The sequence below is a fragment of the Oreochromis niloticus genome, linkage group LG4 (assembly GCF_001858045.2).
Source record: "Oreochromis niloticus isolate F11D_XX linkage group LG4, O_niloticus_UMD_NMBU, whole genome shotgun sequence".
Lineage (NCBI taxonomy): Eukaryota > Metazoa > Chordata > Actinopteri > Cichliformes > Cichlidae > Oreochromis > Oreochromis niloticus.
The window spans coordinates 31,670,226-31,690,839 of NC_031969.2; the positions used below are offsets into that span (position 1 = coordinate 31,670,226).

A 20,614-nucleotide genomic window follows, 5' to 3' on the forward strand; every position below is an offset into this window, starting at 1 on the left:
ACTACGCTCTGCTTCCTCACCACATCCTCTCCCCTCTCTTTATCTGCTCTCCTCTATTTCTGTCTCCTTCTCTTACTGTCTTCTTCTCTTTCTGTCTCCTTCCCCATCTGCGTCTCGCCCGCTTCCTTTCGCTCAGTCCTCCACCTGCACTCGGGAAGCTCAAATAGCAGATGTTTAGGCTTTTTGTCGACAGTTTGCATAATTGTCGAGTTCTTCAGCAAATTAAAAATTTGCCAAATGCAATCTGAATCTAGACTTGAAACACAGACTGTTGTCTTTACCTGCTATTTGCATTGTTTTTCTTAATTGGGCTATAGATAGTATTTTGGGGTCAGTTCCAGCCGTTGACAACAAAAAGCAGCTGGATGTAAAGCTACTTTACTGGGGTTTTCTTTTTTCTCTACAAAACTTTATCAGTTTATGCACACATGTTGGTCTTGAGTGTCTTTTTGATTGGTGAAGGCGGAGGTGTTGAGCAGGTGTAGCTGTCACTGGTAACCCAGCTCACTTCTCACAGGAACAAGTTTAAATTTATCTCGCCCATTTTGAATCTTCACTCTTCAGCTAGTTGCGCAATTAGGGATAAAACGCTCTTCTTTGTTTCTGCCTCATTTCCTGGTTTGAAGTTAATGAGGTTACTGCATTATTGCAGAGATATCTCATGCAGCAGCTTTAAAGGATAACACTGGTTACTTTGTCTTTTTTTAGTTCATAAACAAATCCCCCGAAGACACTGAAACCAACAATTAGTTTGCTGGGCTATCTGATAAAGATTACATCTTCATGCAATGCAGAGCTTTTGTCCAAAAACTATTAAAACACACAAAATGCCAAACTTTGCACTTTAGATCTATAGCACTGTGCATAAGTCTTGAGTCACTCTTCTATGAGTTATGCTTTGCTTTGAAAATGAGAAATATATGAAGCAGTTTATTGAAACCTGCAAACATGCCTTTAAAATACAGTAAACAAGGGAAAAATATTTTGTTTACAAATTCTAAGAAGACTGAATGTCAATATTAGGTGAGGTCACCTTTATTCTTAGGCAGCATTATGGTGCATAATCTGCAGGAATAGTTCTCCAGGTATCTTAAAAGACATTCAAAGGCCTTCTTTGGTTGTTGGCTGTCTTCTGGATCCCACACTGCTTCAATAAAATTAAGATCTGGGCTCTGGAAGGGCAAATCCTTGACTGACGCTGGTCATTGTGTGTTTTACTATCCAGGTATGTTTTTCCTGCATTTGCAGTATGTTTGAAATCATCGTCCCAAACACATTGCCAAATAAACGGTATGGTGGACGACAGAGCCTCCACCGTGTTTCACAGATGGGTGTAGACTCCCTGTTGGACCTCTCTCGTGACCACCTCTGTACAAACTGATGATAATTTGAACCAAAAATGTCAAACCTGGATTCATCAGACCTGTTTCCAGATCCTGTTGCCTTTCTATCCAGTTCTTGTGTAATTTGGCACACCTCAGCCTTTTCTCCCCGTTTCTCCTCCTTAACAATGGCTTCTTGACAGCCACCCCTCCACTGAGGCCATTTCTAATGAAGCTTTGGCGAACAGTAGATGGAACTGAAGGGTCAGATGCATTTCTCAGGTCCTGTGTCAGGTCTTTTCTGAATTTTTTTCCTGTTTCTTGAGCATATGAGTTTTTTAAGCATTACCACTTCTTCACTTGTCCAATTTCTTCAATTTTTTTAAGGACACACTGCACACCAAGCCAAAATATACCAGGTTTTTGGCTAGTAGTGCTTTGGGAATCACCTTGTTGGAGCAACAATACTATTTTATGCCTATAAAACTGTGTTATCTTTGGTAATTTTCATAGTTTTAACCAAAGCAATGGAAACATTGTGTCTTCTTGCAAAGATACATTTTAAAATGGGATTTTTGCTGTGTAGACACAACACTGGTTCATCCTTTGAGTTAGTTGCCTTTTTAATGCTTGAATGATTCATTTGTTAGTGTTAAGTGGTTGAACAAACAAGCACACACACAAAATAAAATCTGCTAAAATGGTCAAGCGCACTGACTGTACTGAAAAAGTGAAGAATTAGCTGATGTCCATGGCAAAACTTGGAAAAACCTCCAGAAATCCTGGAGAATCTTTGCTCAAGACCACTTTAAAATATAATAAAATGAGGGGTGACTCAATACTTTTGCATAATATTGTATTACTCCATATTTTAGAAGCTACAGATCAAACGGTACCCCCACACGCCCACCTACATCAGTTGATACTCTACCTATGGTGCCTCTGCAAGCAGCTAGGCAACCCACCGCAGACCCTGCTTTTCCTGCTGTTTGTTATTTAGTGAATAACATGTCTCTTGTCATCCATACCTACTTTGTTAACTGCAGAGTTCTTTAATTTGGTGTTTAAGCTTCGGGCTTTTTACATGTTGCCTGGAAGGCCAGGGAGGTCCCAGAACAGACCAGTTTCACCAAAAATAAATGAAATCTGTTTGAACTCATTTCCTTTTCTGGACCTGAATTAAACACATTTTTGGTTTTCTTAAGAAAAAATACTGCAGGTTTTTCTCTAACCAATCTGTGACAGATGTTGTTGGTTAATGCTAAACTTTGCTACGTCTCGCATTTTCTTCTTTTTACATCCCAAAAGCAACCCGATAGATGGGCTGTGCGTAGGTGGGCCAGGTGTATTTGCGTGCTCAAGTCTACAGATGAGTGCCGGTGACATGATTTGTCATGCAGACAGCCAGCCCGCTGTCGGCTTGATTACCGCTGGCCAGCCAAACGCTTGACCCTCAAGCGGTCGAGGCCCCGGCGGTGGCAGTGGTGGGAGCATTATCCACCTCCACCCCTGCCTGTGTATAATGGCCGCATCGTGTGATCGATGGCCTGTGTACCTGTGGAGCCCGGCAGCTACAAAGCCAGACACACACACACAGACGCACACAACTATACAACGAAAGGGCTTTTATGAAGGCCTGGAAACACACAGCGCTCCTCAGGAAACACCTTAGGTCACACCCTGACACACGAATCCATTATACAGGCTTGACTAGACGTATGGTGTATTGTCCAAATACACTGTAGTCTCAGCGCTGAATTGCTTGAATGTTTGCCTGTGCAGGCATTCTTCCTCATAAACAACATGGCATACAGATTATGAAAAGATTCCTGATGTTTTCTTGACTCCGAGTCACTGCCTGGTGCACATTTCATACCTTATATATCGAGCTGCAAACACACTCCTCAAACACAGAGTTACTCAAACACCTTGTTTAAACAATTTGTGCATTTTTTTTAAAAACTGAATTGTTTAAGCGAGACTTTCATTTAAAAGTTAAATAACTTTTCTTATTAACGGATGCTTTTACGTCAATGTTTTTTTTCTGTCTCTATTGTACAAAAGCACCAATAATGAATGAGTGAAAGCTAGCCAGGTAGGTTGACACATCTAATGCCTTTAGTTCAGCTCTGCACAACTTGCTTTTAACCAGACTATTATCTGTATTCGTATTCACATGAAATGTTGTTGCTTTATCTTGGCCAGACATCCATGACGGGAATCCTAGATCCATATATCAACAGCTGGTTGACAGATTAAAGGAAAATCATTTACCGTCAGTGTTGGGAAGGTTACTTTTAAAATGTATTCCACTACAGAATACTGAATACATGCCCCAAAATGTATTCTGTAACGTATTCCGTTACGTTACTCAATGAGAGTAACGTATTCTGAATACTTTGGATTACTTAATATATTATCATGCTGTTTACAACTACGTGAATGTACTATTGCTGTGATTTATTACTGTTACTGAAGGTCCGCGGCTCCGAAACGTAGTAAAGGGACCTCTGGCTAATACGGTGGGTTCCGTGTCGGGCTGGTAGCCGAAAAATAGCTTTACTCTGTTGTCTGGGTCAACTTTGCTTGCGGGAGACAGAGAGAGGCGTTGAAAGGCTGCTCCAACGGAACTTATTTTTTCCGGAGGAAAACACGAACACAGTGTACAGTTGAGTCTTAATAGCTTACTTACAGCTGGGCTCGTCAGGCACTCTTCTTGGCTGCTGTGGTTATTATTATATTTACAAGCTTCCAGCTCCCGTTTTTGCTCCGTGACAGCTCGGACTTTTCCTTTCTCTCCCTCCCTCGCTCACAGACACATAACGGGTATGGTAGTCCATTCTCCCTGCAGCACGGACTACACTGCCCATCAGGCTACATGCTTTAGGGCTATGCCTGTAGCATTCTGCCTTTTAGCTTAGCACAACAACAACAACAAAAAAGCGCTCTCTCACCCAGGAAACACGCAGAGAGAGAGCGTCACCCTGTAACCATGGCAACCGTAACGCTGCCGCCTGGAACAACAAAACGTAGCTGTCAAACAAACCCAAACAGTCCTGACCCGCGACAATATGAAACAGGGAAGTACCGCCATGTAATCCATTTATTTCAACAAAGTAACTGTATTCTGAATACCACCTTTTTAAACGGTAACTGTAACGGAATACAGTTACTCATATTTTGTATTCTAAATATGTAACGGCGGTACATGTATTCCGTTATTCCCCAACACTGTTTACCGTATTGTTCGGAACATAAGGCGCATTAACCGAAACAAAACAGTCAGATAGGTCAAACTTTACTCAACTCAATCTTCTTGCTTCCTCTAATTCCGTACTGTTTATTCATTAATGCTGAATTCTCTCGCAGCTGCTCTATTCCCATGTTGTTGCAGTATATTAATGACTAACCTCGTGTTGTGGATGGATTATCTCAGTTGTTCTCCTGACTGAAGTTTGGTCCGTTTACAGCATCCTGCCATGCGATTGCATTTGTCCCTAACCATCGGGAACCCTCACGTTAACTTTTATCGAGTGGAAAAAAGTTAGCGTTCATCCTCCAGCTTCACTGTGTTTATATTGTGCTAACATAGCTGTGTAGCTAGCCACCACGTAGCACATCATTATATAGCAGCTAGTCCAACTTCAGTAACCCTACAAACGTCACTGCTGTTTCGTTTTCTGTCTTCATTTATGTTGGAAGTGATAGCAGAGCTGTACGTTTGAATTTTTTCAGAAATCTCTCAGTCAGAACATGCTATATCATGTTTAGGTGGAAACTAGCGAGCTAACTTCCTGCTAACTTCTAACTCTGTTAAACTTCGTAAATTCTGTTTTCATGGATGCCTGGATGTTAAACTTAATAGTTACACCTGGTAAAGCAGCAACACTGATCATTTTATTAAAGATGAAAGAATTTAGACAGTTTTTAACTCTCAGTGATGCCGCAGTGTTCGTTTGACCTGAAGCGGACGGAGTTTAGGACCCAGATTACTCCCCGAGGCTCCTGACTACGGCAGCCGTAATGCTCCGACAATCCATCAAGCGGTGCGGCTTCGTAGCTTACCGAAGTCGTACTAAAACATTTTTTGACAGATTTCTGAGCGCCGTGTACCAAATAAAATCAGTTAGAGGTCAGTAAGCACAACCAGATATCATACATAAGGCGCACTGTCGAATTTTGAGAATATTTAAGGATTTTAAGTGCGCTTATAGTGCAGAAAATACAGTAGCATTTGTTCATAAAGTCTCTAGAAGTCTACTGAAGAGAAGGATAGCTATAAATTTTCTTTTTTTGATATATCAAGATACTGGTTGAGAACACTGTCAAACACATTGGTTTAGTTGTTCAGTTAGTCAGAGATCAGTTGACTGAGGAGAGCATAGCTAATTGTTTCCACTGTCAGTAGCCGTCCTGCTGTATGGATGGCAGTACTGTTATCCTGCAAGTATCTGCTCCCACCCAGAAAGAAATATTTCATCACAGGATAAAGACGAATATTCCCGATCACTGTGATTGATTTGCAGTGACCTTTGCCAGCGAAATTCCCTCCACAGCATAATGGAGCCACAGTATGCCCTTTCTGTTAGGGTCAGGCGTTAAGGTTTTTCCTTCGAGTCGCTCGTCTTCCCCTTGCACGCTTGCTTTCCCCGTTCCGTTCTGTTCCCGTCCATCTCCTGCATAAACAAAATCCCTCCCGCTTGATCTTTTCAAAACTCTCAGTTTGTCCTTTGGAGAGCCAAGGTTACCATGTCCATCGCTCCCTCCCGCTGCAGCAGAGATCTGTCAACAAACTTCTGAACACTTTCTCACTTGGAAAACTTAAAGAGGAGCGGGGTTGTCCCAGGAGGTAATCAAGCTCCTTCTCCTGCAACTGGTATCTTTAAACAGAATAGATAAAGGAGAAGCGGGTCATGCAGGAGAGCTCAGGTACTCTGCTGGAAAAGTTCAGTGTATTGATGTGCTGCAAAGGGCTAGTGCTTCACAGAGAGAGGAGCCCGTCAGACCGCAGGCTTGATACCTGCACCGCTAGCCCAAAGGGAGCTAGGTTAGCGCCCAGAGAAATTGACTTACTGAAAAAAGATTACTCCCTCTTTCTGTCGTTTTTTTTCTATCCTTCTTACCCACACAAACCTTCTTTCACTCCTCTCAACTTTTGTGGAAAAGAAGAAAAAAACACTCGGATAAATTACTGTTCTTCACTGGAGACTAATGATCTACTGGTGTCTTTGCGTCCTGGCCCTGAAAGTGGTGAAGAGCTTTGATGATGGAGGATTGCGGCTGACAGATAAAAGCTGGACCCCCTCCAAACCTCCCCCCCCCCCCCCACCCACCACCACCACCACCTCCTTCATACGCTCCCCATCTCTCCCAGCTACTTAGTTATGAGCTCCAGTGTTATTTCTATGGTAACCCATTGTTATTTTATTTCATCTTTGCCCCGAAAGTTCAAGCTGGAGGCAGAGGAAGACGGCGCAAATCGTGGTTGCCTCTCGCTCTCTATCTCTTAGTCTGCCTTTGTCTCCATTCAGCTCTTTTTCTGTCTGGATGCATTCATCGTGTAAAGGAATTTAACGACGTGTCGGTCTCTTAATGCGTTTCTAAAGGACGGGTTTCCTTTAGCTAGTCCTCCTTTTCAGGTAAATGGATAAACATTTGCATTTTTCTAACACATTTCTTCTATCAAGTGACAGAATTACACAAAGAAAGGTCGCCGTTTTGAACATTACACCCCATAAAAATCTTCAAAGCTCACAGTGATCTCTATAGTCTGCACTGCCTTCTTTACCTTCCTCTCCTCCTGACTTTGTCTTTAACGAAGCTGTTGCTGCTTTTAAAAAAAACTCGCTTTGTGCAAATTCACCTGCATTATTTAGTAAATTTCTGCAGCGAGCCATTAAAAGGTTGAGAGAACTTGAACTCGAGAAAACGTGACTGTTTTTGAGCCCTTTCCCTTTCCGTCCCCACTCCTCACTTTTTCACCCGAGCACAATTTGATTTGACTTGATTTGATTTGAGCCCTGCCACTTTCAGTTTGAATAAGGTAACCAAGAGTTATTTGCTAGGAGAGACAAGGGCCTCACCGGATGGAAGGTTTGATGAATTTTCACACTGCTTAAAAATTCCAGCTTTGCTTTATTCAAATGTAACACATGACTACAAAGACCCAGTGTTTGATGAGGTGTATGAGATGTAAATGTCGGATGGAGCCTCTCCACTTATCTGCCCCACCGAGGAAGGTGCCCAGCATCGTAATCATCTGATCTGAATGGATTCAAAGTGTGCTCCTTGATGTGAATGAGTGCTGCTCCATTGCTTTGACGGGGGGAGCGGTACAGTAACATCCCCTGGGGGCTCCGTGGATCAGATGGAGCAGGCTGGGAGATGTGTGCGGCAGCCTCTCAGGGATCTGTGAAGACTGCAGTTATTTTTCCGGGAATCCATTTTTGTTGGGGGGGAAGCCGCTTTAAATCTCAGATTCTGCTACATTCGTGCTAAATTTGTATCTGACTATATCAGTGTATCCTAAAAAATCCACTTCACTCCCTTTTCTTTTTTTTTCTCCAGCCTGTGTTTGTCGTTCAGTCATTTGAAATGACTCCGCTCTTGTATGTATAGTCAGCCACGCTGCATAAGCTTGCCAGCATAAGATGGAAATGCATGTAAATTTTAGGCCTCTTACTGCAGTGACCAAACCAGAGGCAATACTGGATGCCAAAATAAGTCAGTCATAAAGGCATAAACATTAGGAGCCTGCAGCAAGCATTTGATTGGTTTTCACTCATTCGCCTTTTTTTTATTGTAGTTTTTATCACTGGTTAGGTGAAAACTAATTGTTTGGGAGAAGCTGGTGAAATCTACATGACTAGATTTTGGAATTTTTCATATTGCATGTTGCAAAATGACACTTACCAAGTGTCCTTTATGATGAGCATCCATGTGTGATGAGTTGGGAGTCAGAGATGCTTCTCGCTGTTGCCATAAAGGATGCTCAAGGACACCTTGTGCATATCTTTAAGACGTCGGCAGCTTAGAGAAAAATCACCATTTTTGACATCCTAGTAGTGACGACGTGCTGCCCGTAACCATCGCAGGTTCTGCGAGGAAACTGCATCGGCTCCTTTATTTCAGTACATATGAAATCCCCCGCTGTCACTCTACAGTACCAGGCAGCAACCGTATCAGCAGGAATTTATGCAGATCTTGATTAGCCCAATGAAAAATGATAAAATATCAGAGATATGAACTATTAAACAGCAGATGTTTAACAACACAGCAGATGTTTTATATCACCAGCAGCGAGAGGATGCATAAGCTTTTCACTGGTGCTGCCGCTGTAGCTAATAAGCGAGTTCGTGGATAAGTGCGTGTCTGCCTCTGCGCGTGGCCAAGCCTCCGGATGGCCCTGCCTCTGTCTGGGGGCAAGCTAAGCTTAAACACTTTGTGCTTGTGCTGCTGAGAGACTGTGTGTGCACAGGCCTGTATTTGTCACTGTGTATTTGCGTGTGAGCTCTAAACCAAGCTGCTCACAGCCTGCCTGTCTCTTGTCCCCCCCTAGAGGGTCATTCAGCCCCTCTCTCAGCCTCTAATCCCGTCTGTCCGGGGGAGATAGAGGGGAGCAGACGGCCACATCACACCCGGGGCGCCGCAAACACAATCACCAGCCTTTCACAGACACTTAACGGGGCTTTGCGCTTGTTCAACAAGGCAAAACGCGGCAGGAGGGATCAATTTAATACAAGGCCTGACTCAAATGGAAAGAGGGTAAATAAATAGGCAATGACAGCGAGGACTGTTGCACAATTTGTGTAGTGGCTTTCCACTTTCTCTCAGTCTCTCCTTTGTTGCTCTTCGCTGTAGCACCTATATGATTCCACTTCCTCCCTCTGTGACATATGGGGCTGAGCTGAGGAAGAGCAGCCCTGGTCCCTCTCTCATCAGGCTGTGTTATTTTAATAAATCACTTCTGCCATTGCTTGGTACATTAATTCCCCAGGCCCAGAGGGCTGTGTTACCACTAGCAGCGATCTGCATGAGGCGCTAAATGATGTGGGGGATCCCCCGGTGAGAGAACAGAGGCTCTCTGAATCTTCCCTCCATCTCAGCCTTGTCGGTTTGGCTCTCACCCTGGGCTAGCCCAGTTCTCAGCACAAATCGTATTCAGAAAGGAAGCCGAGGCCTCACCGCGCATGCATAACCGAGAGGGAAGTCACCTGACGCCTCAGACACTAGCCCTCGTGTAGCATTGTTGCGCTTCGTCACTTCAGGGCATTGCTGCGCGATGCATCTGCGTGCGGCCGTCGCGCTAAGCAGATTTTTTTAGATGGTGCACGTTCTCTCGGCGAGTTTGGTTTTTATATAAACCAACATCCATGAAGCACTCCTTTCCAACATGTCAGCTTCATGCATGAGTAAAAGTTGCAAGGACAGTCCTCACAGCAGCATTCAAGTTTAACACGATTAAATGCGTGCCTTCACATTAACGGAAAAGGCAAACCCAAGACTGCAGAAGCTCACGTCTCTTTCCTGCGTCTTGAGTTGGTCAGTTCATTGAACAGACACGGTCGCTGCTAACAAGATCATGAAGAGGCAAAGGCTGGTGTAAGACATCCAGTCTGAAAGTCTCACTCTGTCATGGCGGAAAAATTAAAATTGTGTGCGTATGTATTAAACCGACGCTTTTTCTGCACACACGAAATTAGAACAGGGTGCAGAGTTTCTTCTCAATAACATCTATTAGAAATTAAAATTGCTCCAAGCAGCAATGAGCACACAGCAGTAACTTTATTATCCGGCTCAGGATCGGTCGGCGTGGTGCACGATCGAGAGGGCTTTGATTGAGTTCGGGTAGCACAGAACGCGAGTGCTACGGCTCATTCTGTCAGCGTCGGGCGTATCTCTGAATAGAGCCGAGAAAAAAAGCAATACCAAAGTGACCATGTCTGGAAAAATAAATTAAAAAATACAGATGAATCCAATGTTTTGTAGCCCATGTCAGAGAAAGGCTCGAGTCTCACAGCATTTTAATCTACACCTTCTCTTACAGTCCTCTTCAGTTTGCAGATACGCTCTCTTCAAATGAAATTCCATCACATTTTCTTGCAGCGAGATGATCATAGCTCTCAGAATGAGCCCCGTGTCTGCAGGTGGTGGCATACATAAACACTACGTAGATGTAGCTGTTTTACATGACTGCTTGATTGAATTCAGCACGGTGCGACTGTACAGACGCAGGTGGTACGAGTAGGAGACACCAAAGTGGTAACACTCGCACTGGTAGTGTTGGTGGGAGCGAATGTATTTCCCCACCGGGGGTACCAGACGCCGCCGTTTCCCTTCCAACACCTCGGCGCTCTGTTCACCGGCTCGCCGCTTCTTTCTTTCTTTATACATTATAACTCCTTAGACAGAGGTGAGGTTGCCATTGGTATGCACAGACAACACCAGCAGATTCACCACCCAGAATACCACTGGGAGATTATACCCTTCCTGCTCCACGCAGCAGGGATTCGGCTACCGTAAATAGAGCGCTTGGGAGTGTGCTGTGTGCCCAGAATGACAGAGCACTGCAGTGGCTGAATACTCCAGCCAGACGGCGAGCACAAACTCAAGGACTGCTGCAAATACAGTAATCTCTCATGCTTTTGGTTGTGGTTTTTACCTTTTTCTACAGGGACTCAGAAATCGTCGCGCTGGAGATCCATCTGGCTGATTGTCAGCGTGCGCTGGGCAACCGTTGGGGCATGCAGGACATGAGCTACAGACAAAATCTGTTGGACTTTAGGAAAGAAAGCAGGAGGCCAGTGTGAAAAAAAATAAATAAAAAAGCTGCTCACAGGAACCGTGCATCAGTCGAGACAAGAATTCGGGCCTACTTATAGTTTTCAAAGGAGAAAATTGGGCCATTTATTTGCTTTTTGCTCAAAGATTAAATGAGTTTATTAATAAATAATTCATTGTATGCTTGTATCAAATCTTCCGAGGGACGAGGCATAAGTCGTAGCAGTGCTTTAGCATGCCGATCGTATCATGAATAAAAAGCAGGAGTTGGTCTAAAGGCTTATGCAGAATCAGAGACAAAACCTGAATGACAGTGAGAGAGGTAATTTGAACGAGTGTAATGACTTGCTGTTGCTATGGTGTGCAATGACACACAGTGGAAACACAGACGCAGCACAGTGAAATTCAAGATGAGAAGCGCTTCGGCACGTTTTAGCAACCAGCTACCGATTACATTACGAACGGATAATTAATGCAAGTGTGCACCAAACTTTTTGTTTTTTAAGGAGACGTTAATACAAGTTTAATTAAAACATTTCATGGTCATTTTCAGTTTTCATCATCAAGTATAAGCAGCTTCTCTTTTTCTCCTCCACATCCCAATTTCCATTTGTCTTACGTTTGACCCATTAAAACTGCATCTGTGCATTTGACTTAATATGGGCACGGAGGGCTGTCTTAATTAATAAGCAGGCATCCACCAAACTAATCTGCCTGTGTTGTGAAGTCTGTCCTTTCCATTAAGTGGGACTCACATTATCTCCTAATCAAATTAGTCACTTAATTGTGGCCCTCCCTTGATGGATCCCATGAAAAAAGGAGTGCCGTGTTTGCTGCAGGGGGATGTGTGAAGATGGAACACGGCTGTTTCATTACGATATGAATTTTTTAATAACCAAAGCGTTCACTGTCATCTTCTTGCTTTGAACCTTGGCAAAGGGTGAAGTTGAATTTGACATTTTATCCACTCACACAGTTGAGTGTCTGGCTGCTGTGTTGGGGCTAAGTACCATAGCCCAGGGCCACTACCCAATTGCCCAACAGGGGATTGACCCCTGTCATCCACTGATCACTAGTCTGCTTTCTTAATCACTCCCCCGCATTGTCTACTGCACTACTTGATCTCAGTCGATGCATTAACTCCTTCATCCCTCTTAGAGCTGCTATTCCCCAAGTCGTGATTAAGGAGTGAAATCTGATGTTACCAAAGATTTCACTCCATCCGTCCATCCTTGGACAGATTGGCTCCTGAGGGGAGGGTCTCTCATTTTAAGGAGCCAAGTCCGCCCCCGCGGCGTTACAGCGCGGTTGTGGTGGCCGGGGGAAACCCCGGGTCCTGATGAATGGAGGTATGTGTGGTCGTTTGTCCCGCTGATTGAGTTTTATCCCCTGCCCTTTCACAGCAGCCAGACAATAAAGAGAGCCACATCCAAGCGTGACAGGTTAACCTAACAGTAATAGAATACTCTTAATAGTCTAGCCTCAGCCAAAGTCCACGGCAGAGACGTCCAAATAGCCAAGCTTCCTTTGTGGCGTGAGTGGAGGTGTGAGGGGGGACCGGCTCTCACTGTTGTTGTCTGATGGAAGCAAGGACAAAGAGGGCAGCTTGATGGCTTAATGTGCGGTTTGATCGCTTCGTAGGGTGAAATTAAAGTTGGTGAGGGCGCCCAAACACAAGGGAGGGGGTGTATTTTCAAAATGGAAATTAGTCGTATACGAGCGTGACATCGACGCGCTGTATCGCTTAAATATTTTATGGGAATCCTTGAGCCTTTGCATTGGTACAGATGCCGCGACACGGTGGTGGCGTCTGCACAGAGAAGCACAATCAAAGTGAGCAAACTGTCAAAGGAGATTTGGATGATGTTGTCATGACGTTGACATGAACGTGTCTGTTTTCTGGCAGATAGTCTTCACAAAGAGAATCCTCCGGGCTACATGCATCCGCGCAGGCAGAGCCTCTGACTGTGTTTGTTTCTGTTGCACCTCCGCTCGCAGTTTGTCATGTCTGACTCGGGCTTTAATTAGGCCTGCGAATTGAAGCGGCGGCAGCAGCAGGGCTGGGAGTCCTCTGTCCACAGCTCAGCCGTCCTCCACGGTGTCTCCTCGGAGGACCTCTCTGCTCTGTGTGGTTAAGATAATAGAGGCTCGCTCAGAAGATGTTAATTGAGGGGAGATAAAGTGCAGTAGTGGCTGCGGGATGCACGGAGCGGGGGTGGAGGGGAAAGAGGGAGAGCTACCTGATTAGAGGCTGAGGTGTTTGACTTACAGCTCTTCTTTTGATGATGATATATGTAGCGCGAGATTTTTCAAGGAGAAAGACAGAAACACACGAGGAGGAGCCTAAGAGATAGTTATTAAAGTTTTCCCTGGGGCGTTTCTGTTCTTCGCTCTGCCGTTACTAAGTTACGCTCTCGGGTTTGTGGAGTGAAGAGTCCGGTTTCCAGGAGCTTTTTGGGGGCTCGGAAGGATCTGGCAGCCGTGCAGACGGGCAGGGAGAGAGGCAACTCTACCTGGGCCTCGGAGGTTGAAGCAGAGATGGAGGTGATCTGACCGAAACAGCTGAAGTGACAGAAGCTACATTAATAGTGGCATATGTCTGGAGCAGAGAGAAACTAAAAGGGAGAGAAAACAGACTCTCCACCAGCCCGGGAGAGGATGGAGGGAACGAGAAAGAGGAGGGGAGGACGAAAAAAGCAGAAAACAGTGCCAGCAGCCTCTATAATTGCCTCAATGCCACTGGGATTGCTTTCATTCAATTGAAGCATTCTCTTTCTCTGTACATTGGAGGTGGAGATGGAGGTGGAGATGGAGGGGAGGAGGGGTCGGGCCGGGTGGCGTGGGCGGGCGGGAGATCCGACGGTGCCCTCCCTCTTCCAGCAACATACAGTGATGAGGGCGATAGCTCCCCTGTAGCGGCCGAATCTCTGGCATCAGTGTGAGCAACAGAGAGAGCGAGCGAGCGAGCGAGATTTAGTGTTTGTGAGAGAGAGAGAGAGAGAGAGCAGAGTACTGTGGAAGAGTGAGGTAGCGATAAGGAGGTAGGTGGACCACAGATCAGACCTGTCAGATGTGATTGTGCGGCCAAGTGCAACCCCGCATGCGAGTGTGTGTGTGTGTTTTTATATTTCCCAAAGACAACCAGCTTCCCCGCCCCCTTTCATAACAACACACACAAACACAGCATCGCTGCCCAAACACACGCACATAGCTCGAGGAATCCTTTTATTTCTTTATTTGGGCTCCTGTTGGTGCGTGCCTTAGATGCTCAGCTCCCTCCTCCTCTCTCTTCTTCTTCTCCTCCTCCTCCTTGTCCTGCTCTTCTCTCCTCCTCCTCCTCCTCCTCCTCTCCCCTCTCGCTTTGCCGCTCTCTCACAGCCCCGGTTTTCTTTTTTTTTCTCCTCTTCAATCTTGTGCAGGTTGTATCTGACGGAGGGACCGGTGCCGCGCTCCCATCCCCGCGCTCCTTCAGCAACAACACTGTGAGTATTCTCATGCTAATTTGGCTTCTCCAGCCTTCCCAACATCGGTTTTGTCTATTTCGCTTTCTTTTTATTCTTTGCCTCTTTTATGTTTTCATCCGTCGCGCCAAACACAGCGGCGGCAGCAGCAGGAGAAGCAGCGCGGGAAGGGAGAAAAAGAGGAATGAAAGAGGGCATGCACAGAAATACAGAGAGAGGAGAAGAGAGGAGAAGGCAGAGAGGGAGGGGGGAAAAAGAGACGAGGAGGGAAAGGGATTTCTGCCGCCGCTGCTGCGAGCAAGCCGCTCTGCTTTCGGAGGTGTTTCTCCTGGAGGATGGTGGAATTGCCGAAGGGATGTAGGGGGCGGGTCTTGGTTTTGTGAGTAGATAGTTGTGCGAGAATGATAGGGGATGTTGTTGACAAGCATAGAGTGGCTCATCAGACAGCCGGGCAGCTGGAACCAAGGTTTTCTCTGTTGACTAAACTTCTGATTCATCCGTCACTTTCCATATTTACACGCGCACACAGATAGATGCGCTTCTCCTCTTTCTTCTTTCTTTTTTTAAGCGACGTTGCTCTTGTTGTGGAGCGAGGACTTTTGCATCGCGCCGCCGTCATTTTTCTGGTGATGCCGTGCAGATGGGGGATGAATTGTAGATGGATGTTGCTCCTGGTCCAAGATGTGCTAAGCATATGTGTGTGCCATTCATAGCCTCATAAGCACTTAGCGTAGTTTTAATGACTACAGTAGCAGATGCACGAGTAGGATTTTTTTTTTTTAAATTCAGTGTTTGTGCCCACGTACCATTAGTTGTGACAGGGTTTTAGTTTTTTAAAGAGGAAAACGCGTTACTACAGAGCTGTGCATGCTTAGAGTGCAGTGATTGTGCCTACTGTACACAATAAAGGATAGTCAGTGTGTGTGTGGGTGCAGGGAGGGGGGGTCAGGAAGTCAGCGTCCATCCGTACATGCTGCTCTTTGATCAGAGGGCCACGTTTAGTCTGCCCACGACATGTGTCTGAGCCATATGAAGAGTGGGTGTGTGTGTGTGTGCGATGGAGCCGAGACGGGCCCTGTGCCCTCAATGCAACACCATAGCTAATGGGCACATGGGTGAGCAGGGTTGGACGCTCCTCCGCTTGTGCAGATATGTCACCAATACTGAAAAGTCTCCGAGGCCTTCACCGCAAGTCACGAAAACACCAATCTTTGCGAGGCAAAAAAAGCCCATATTGGGCCAACAAAACGCTCAGAACACACTTTGGCAGATTCATTTGGCAGAGTGAAAGGGATTGATCTGAGCGTGGCAATTAGGCAAATTTCAGAACTAAGCATCTGGCGAGGCGAGAACGCTTTGCCTGGCAGAGGATTACCATTTTAGTTCCATTTTCAGACAACGCAGCCCAGAATGTGTTATTTCACAGCACTCCAGCAGCACAGCGGCTCGGGCGAAACCCAGCGAGCACATGAAGGATCTCTGTGCAACATTTCTGCTGTGTATGTTGATTCCCACAACCTGCAAAGTCAAAGCAGCGCGCTGATTAATCGCGATTAGGTTTAATATGCGTGTTCGAAAGCGGCGGCGGCCCGGCCTCCCTTTCCTCTGCCTTTATGAAAATGAATCGTCGGAGTAAAATGCCTGGGATGATAGCAGCCTGCCGATGAGCTTGCTTTCTAAAGTAGGCTGATATAAATGAGAACCATTCCCCCAATTACGGAAGATTAGGTTACTCTCCACCAATCTGAATCCTTAAATCCCTTCTGTTTTTACAGCTCTGTCTGGTGAATGTAATTCAGCCTCGAGACCTGGGCAGAATAGCAATAAAAGGTAGAAACTTTAGCAGTGAAACCCAGGCAGTAAAAATATCCATTGGGAGAGAGCTAAAGCACATGATAATTGACACTGCGCTGTGTTGCAGTTGGCTGTAATTAACTGTGTAACAGAGGTTGTCAGTCGGAAAGAGAGAAAGCCCCGACTATCTTAGTGCATTTAACACACTTGAAAGTGCAACGTTTATCGTGTCTTTCCAGCTTTCACCGAGGGTGCGTTTCAGGTTAGCGGGGGCCTCTCGCCTGTATTTATCCAGATCTTTTACTACAGGCCCAGTCAGACATTACGCGCCGCTTCCTTTATCCTTTGTTCGACAGTTTCAGTGCATGAAAAATCAAAAGGAGCCATTGTTTCTGGGGCGAGCGCAAAAAAGCTTATCATCTATTTTTAGTGCGCTTTTCCTCATTGTTGCCTGGGCCACGATTCGTGCTTACGTCTAGCAGGAGTGTGCCATAAACTATGTTGTGCTTCGCAGCCAGGCGCTGGCTGTGGTGACAACTCTCACCCACACGCTAGTGATCTATGAGCCATATAGCACCGACCCCCTGCCGCCCCGCCAGCCGCTTTCGAACGCGCGCGACCGCAGCAGTGTCGTTCTGCCTGTGTGATAGCACCCATATGCGCAGAGAGCACCTGTATTAACGTAATGCGCTAAGCCTTTATTTCTCATCACTTATCACAAGCCGCTACACGCTGTACCGAAAAGGAGGGGAAAAAGCTCATAAAGATAAAAATCACATTTCACTAGAGGGTGCTTGTGTGACAGTGATATATGCTGTGAGCATCCTGCCACCTCATTGAGATGGGAGTGAGTTCTGGGTGGGTAAATCAATTTGTGCAAAGGCTGTTGGCGCTAGTATTGGTTTCGTGATATGATCTTTGTTGTCCATTTTTAGAGGTCAGCGAGAGCGCCACGACAAGGGCGAAAGAACCTGACCGCGTTCTCTTGTTTCTGGGCTGGTAAATGATCTACCCCAAGAGGATTGTGGGTAATCAAAAAAGTATACGCATGTTTTTCCAGGTTTAGGCGCTATGGATTCTCTATTAAGAATGCACGCTCATCCATTATCACGCGTGTCTTGATAGAGTATCCACAGGCAGAGGCGAGCTCTGTCTGCGCATTAATCGCCGTAATTACTCAGCGAGGGTGACGGTGATTATGGAGGTGCGTCTGAGTGCAGATACCAGTAGGAAACTGGGGAGGGGCAGACCTGGTGGTAGACCAGTCAATAGGTGAACCCGACTCTCATCTCTGGGATCTCTGGTCAGGAAGAAACGACAGGGAGCCATTCCCTGGTGTCCGCCTCATGGCGTATGACGTAGTGTGTTATACAGTAAAAGACGTTATCTGACGATTGTTTTGAGGAATTATACCGCCGAGAACTACTTTGAGCTTTCGCCGTCAGTTCAGAACATCCCTCGTTCTCCCTCTTGAAATCATTTTTAACTCTACTCCAAAGTCGAGTACCCAGCGGACCAAAACAAATCAAAATGCATGTTTGAAAAAGAAAAAAATAAGAACCAGAAATAAAATAATGTTAGAAACTATGATTCATACTGACTCAATCTAGTAATATCTAGAGTATGTGTGAGAGTAAAGAAAGCTCTTTGAGCTTTGGCTGGGAACAGCATTTCCACTTTAAGAGTTTTAATCCTTTTGTTAGTAAGATACTGATCTCATGACTAAATGGAGAGCTCAGTTAATGCTTCAGTCACACGAGAGTAAAAATAGGACGGCAACCTTCTTGTGACCAGGAAAAAAAATGGTTGCACAATGATTGCACGTGATGGTTTAGCAACAGCCTCAACCTTGGCAACCGTTATTGATCGACTCCAAACGACTCGCAGCAGTCACTCTGAGTCTGATTGGTGAAGGTTTCCAAACGATTAGCATATAATTTATAAATGCAGACAGACTGCCAACATGTTGCAGTCGGTCTGCGACACATGCAACAGGGACTCGACTCAACTGGTTATGTTCCTATATGAAAGCATGCTTACCTCAGTGCAGAAACTACCATTTGTCACCATTTGTGAAGAAATTTCTCTTTCCTATCTCTAAAATTACACGTGCAGATTTGCAATTTTCTCCAACTTATAATTTACGTGTCATATTATCATTGATTGCAACTGCCTACTTGAGTCCATCCAGTCACAAACTAATAGCAGAGTGGTAAAGGCGTGAGTTCGTCTTATTGATCTTTTATCGATGTCTCGATGAACCAAAGTCACACTGAAAACATCGACTGACGAGTGCTCGCAGACTTGCTTGCAGCTAGTTCAGTGGCAGTGAAATGGCAGGTTCATTGCACGCCGTCACAGTAACTTTGGTCATCCTGCGGTCTGTTGTTTTCCTGGTGGGACTTTAGCATTTGGTGGGACACTCGAATGGCTGGGACAAAATTACAATCACGACATTTCAATCTTCATCTTTAAAGAGAAATGCATGTCAATTATAAAATTTAAGGGCATTAAATGTTTTAAATGTTTTATTTTCAACCTTGAAGTCTTATATTTTGAGATTATCACATTCTATATTTGCAGCTATCTTATATTGATGCCCTTTTTTAAATTATGTGCTTAAACGCTTCATCTCACATTCACTGAGGGTATCACACAAACCATGAAAGGAAGAAAAATAAGCTTTCAAATACAAGTTTGGAGATATTTGGCTCTGAGATGAAAAATACCAAGAATATCCTGAAAGTCGAATGAGCAATTTTGAGGCAAAAAAAAAAAGTTTGAAACTTGGGACAATGAGTTCCTGAACAATCAAGTCCCATATGAAACCAGAAGAGCACACTATGCTAGTATTAAAAAAAGATAAGGTGCCAATGGATTCTTTCATGCCTGCTGCTAGTACACCGTCATCTCCTGCTGGTACGCTGACTGGTAAAATTGGACGTATTGATGAGTTCTGTTAAACCGAATCTTTCAGTGATTCTTTGCAGCAGCCGCTAAACTGCTTTGTGGGTTGTTGTTTTTTTTGCACACAATCTGTATTTTTAAGATGTTTTCTGACTCTGAGCTTTTAGATACATTCAAAAAGATAAAGCATTTGTTGATTTGGTAATGTTGCTGTGTGGAAATGCTTTTCACTTCTCTTTGTTTAGGCTTTTAAAAGGTTTTAAATTTGACTTTAAAAAAGAAAGTGTGCAGCAATCTCATTCCACCAACAATACTGAAGCTTATTAGACCGTCTGTGGTTTGAATATTGAATTATAACTGAGCCTCAAGAGCAAGGATGTTACCACTTTGGTCACCAGCTGTCATATGATAGGGCAAACCAAAGCGAGGGAGTCCATGGAGTTCAAGTGTACACAAGTAAGAAAAAAATAGAATAACTAGGTGTGAAGGTTTCAAGTTACATCATCTAATTCACCGTTCACGGAAGACGTCACTGTACCGGCCGCACTCTTTGAGTGACTTGTGATCTCTGGGAAGTGCAGTGCAAAATCACCACAGCAACTACTGCTTAGCAACAAAGATGTTGCCATCATAAAAAGACGGGGAAAAAAACAAAACAAAGAAAAACAACAACAACAAAAAAAGAGGAGCTCTTGGAGTTGTGACTTGATTTAGTGTGTTAGAATCTAATTAGTTTTATAGCACCGACCGGCGCAACGGTGGCCACACAGATGTTCGGCGTGAGAGATGCTCGTAAAGAAAAGGAGACGGCTGGTCAAATCAAAGCCGTCGAGTCAGGGAAATAAAAGCGGAGGAGGGAGAAGCGAACGCGCTCCAGCTCTGAGGGCTCTGTATTGTCTGTACAAGGGCAACACAGTTACTCTTCGCGGTACGTTTCAGGAATGTGTCTTATAACATTGTCAGCGTGCTGGCTAATAGGAAAAGCATTGTTGGCCATAATAAGTGAATGAGTTTAATAGGTGAATGTCTTCCACTTCCCTTCTTATCTCGGTGACTTTCACTTTCTCGTACCGCCCGCAGCAAGTAATCATGGGAAATATATGACTCAGAGACGCCGTTTTTAATTAGGGACAGTTTTTAGCATTATGGGAAGAAAAAAGGCTTTTGACTTTTGGATGTCTTGAAAGAATTTTCCCGTGCGCACACACACATGCATGTGGAGCCATTTTCTTTGAGTTTGGCTTTCTCATTAATCACAGCAGAACCATGGCTGATACTAGCGTACGGGAGAGGGAACCAGGCTGGAACGACAGAGTCGAATATTTGAACATCTCAGTGCTGATGTGTGCA

General features: G+C 44.9%; 1 protein-coding gene across 11 annotated transcripts in view; it reads left to right on the forward strand.

Annotated features, from left to right (window-relative positions):
* Nucleotides 1-20,614, forward strand: part of LOC100705667 (RNA binding fox-1 homolog 3) — a 422,442-nt gene that overhangs the window by 140,049 nt on the left and 261,779 nt on the right. For 7 of the 11 annotated variants that reach the window (XM_025906459.1, XM_025906468.1, XM_025906460.1 and 4 more), the window contains one exon: nucleotides 14,522-14,584. The exons of 3 other annotated variants lie outside the window; for them this stretch is intronic. The gene's annotated coding sequence lies outside the window, so the exon portion shown is untranslated. Of the gene's footprint in view, nucleotides 1-14,205; nucleotides 14,354-14,521; nucleotides 14,585-20,614 lie in introns of those variants that run through there. One more of the 11 variants, XM_019357614.2, reaches the window with a different exon arrangement.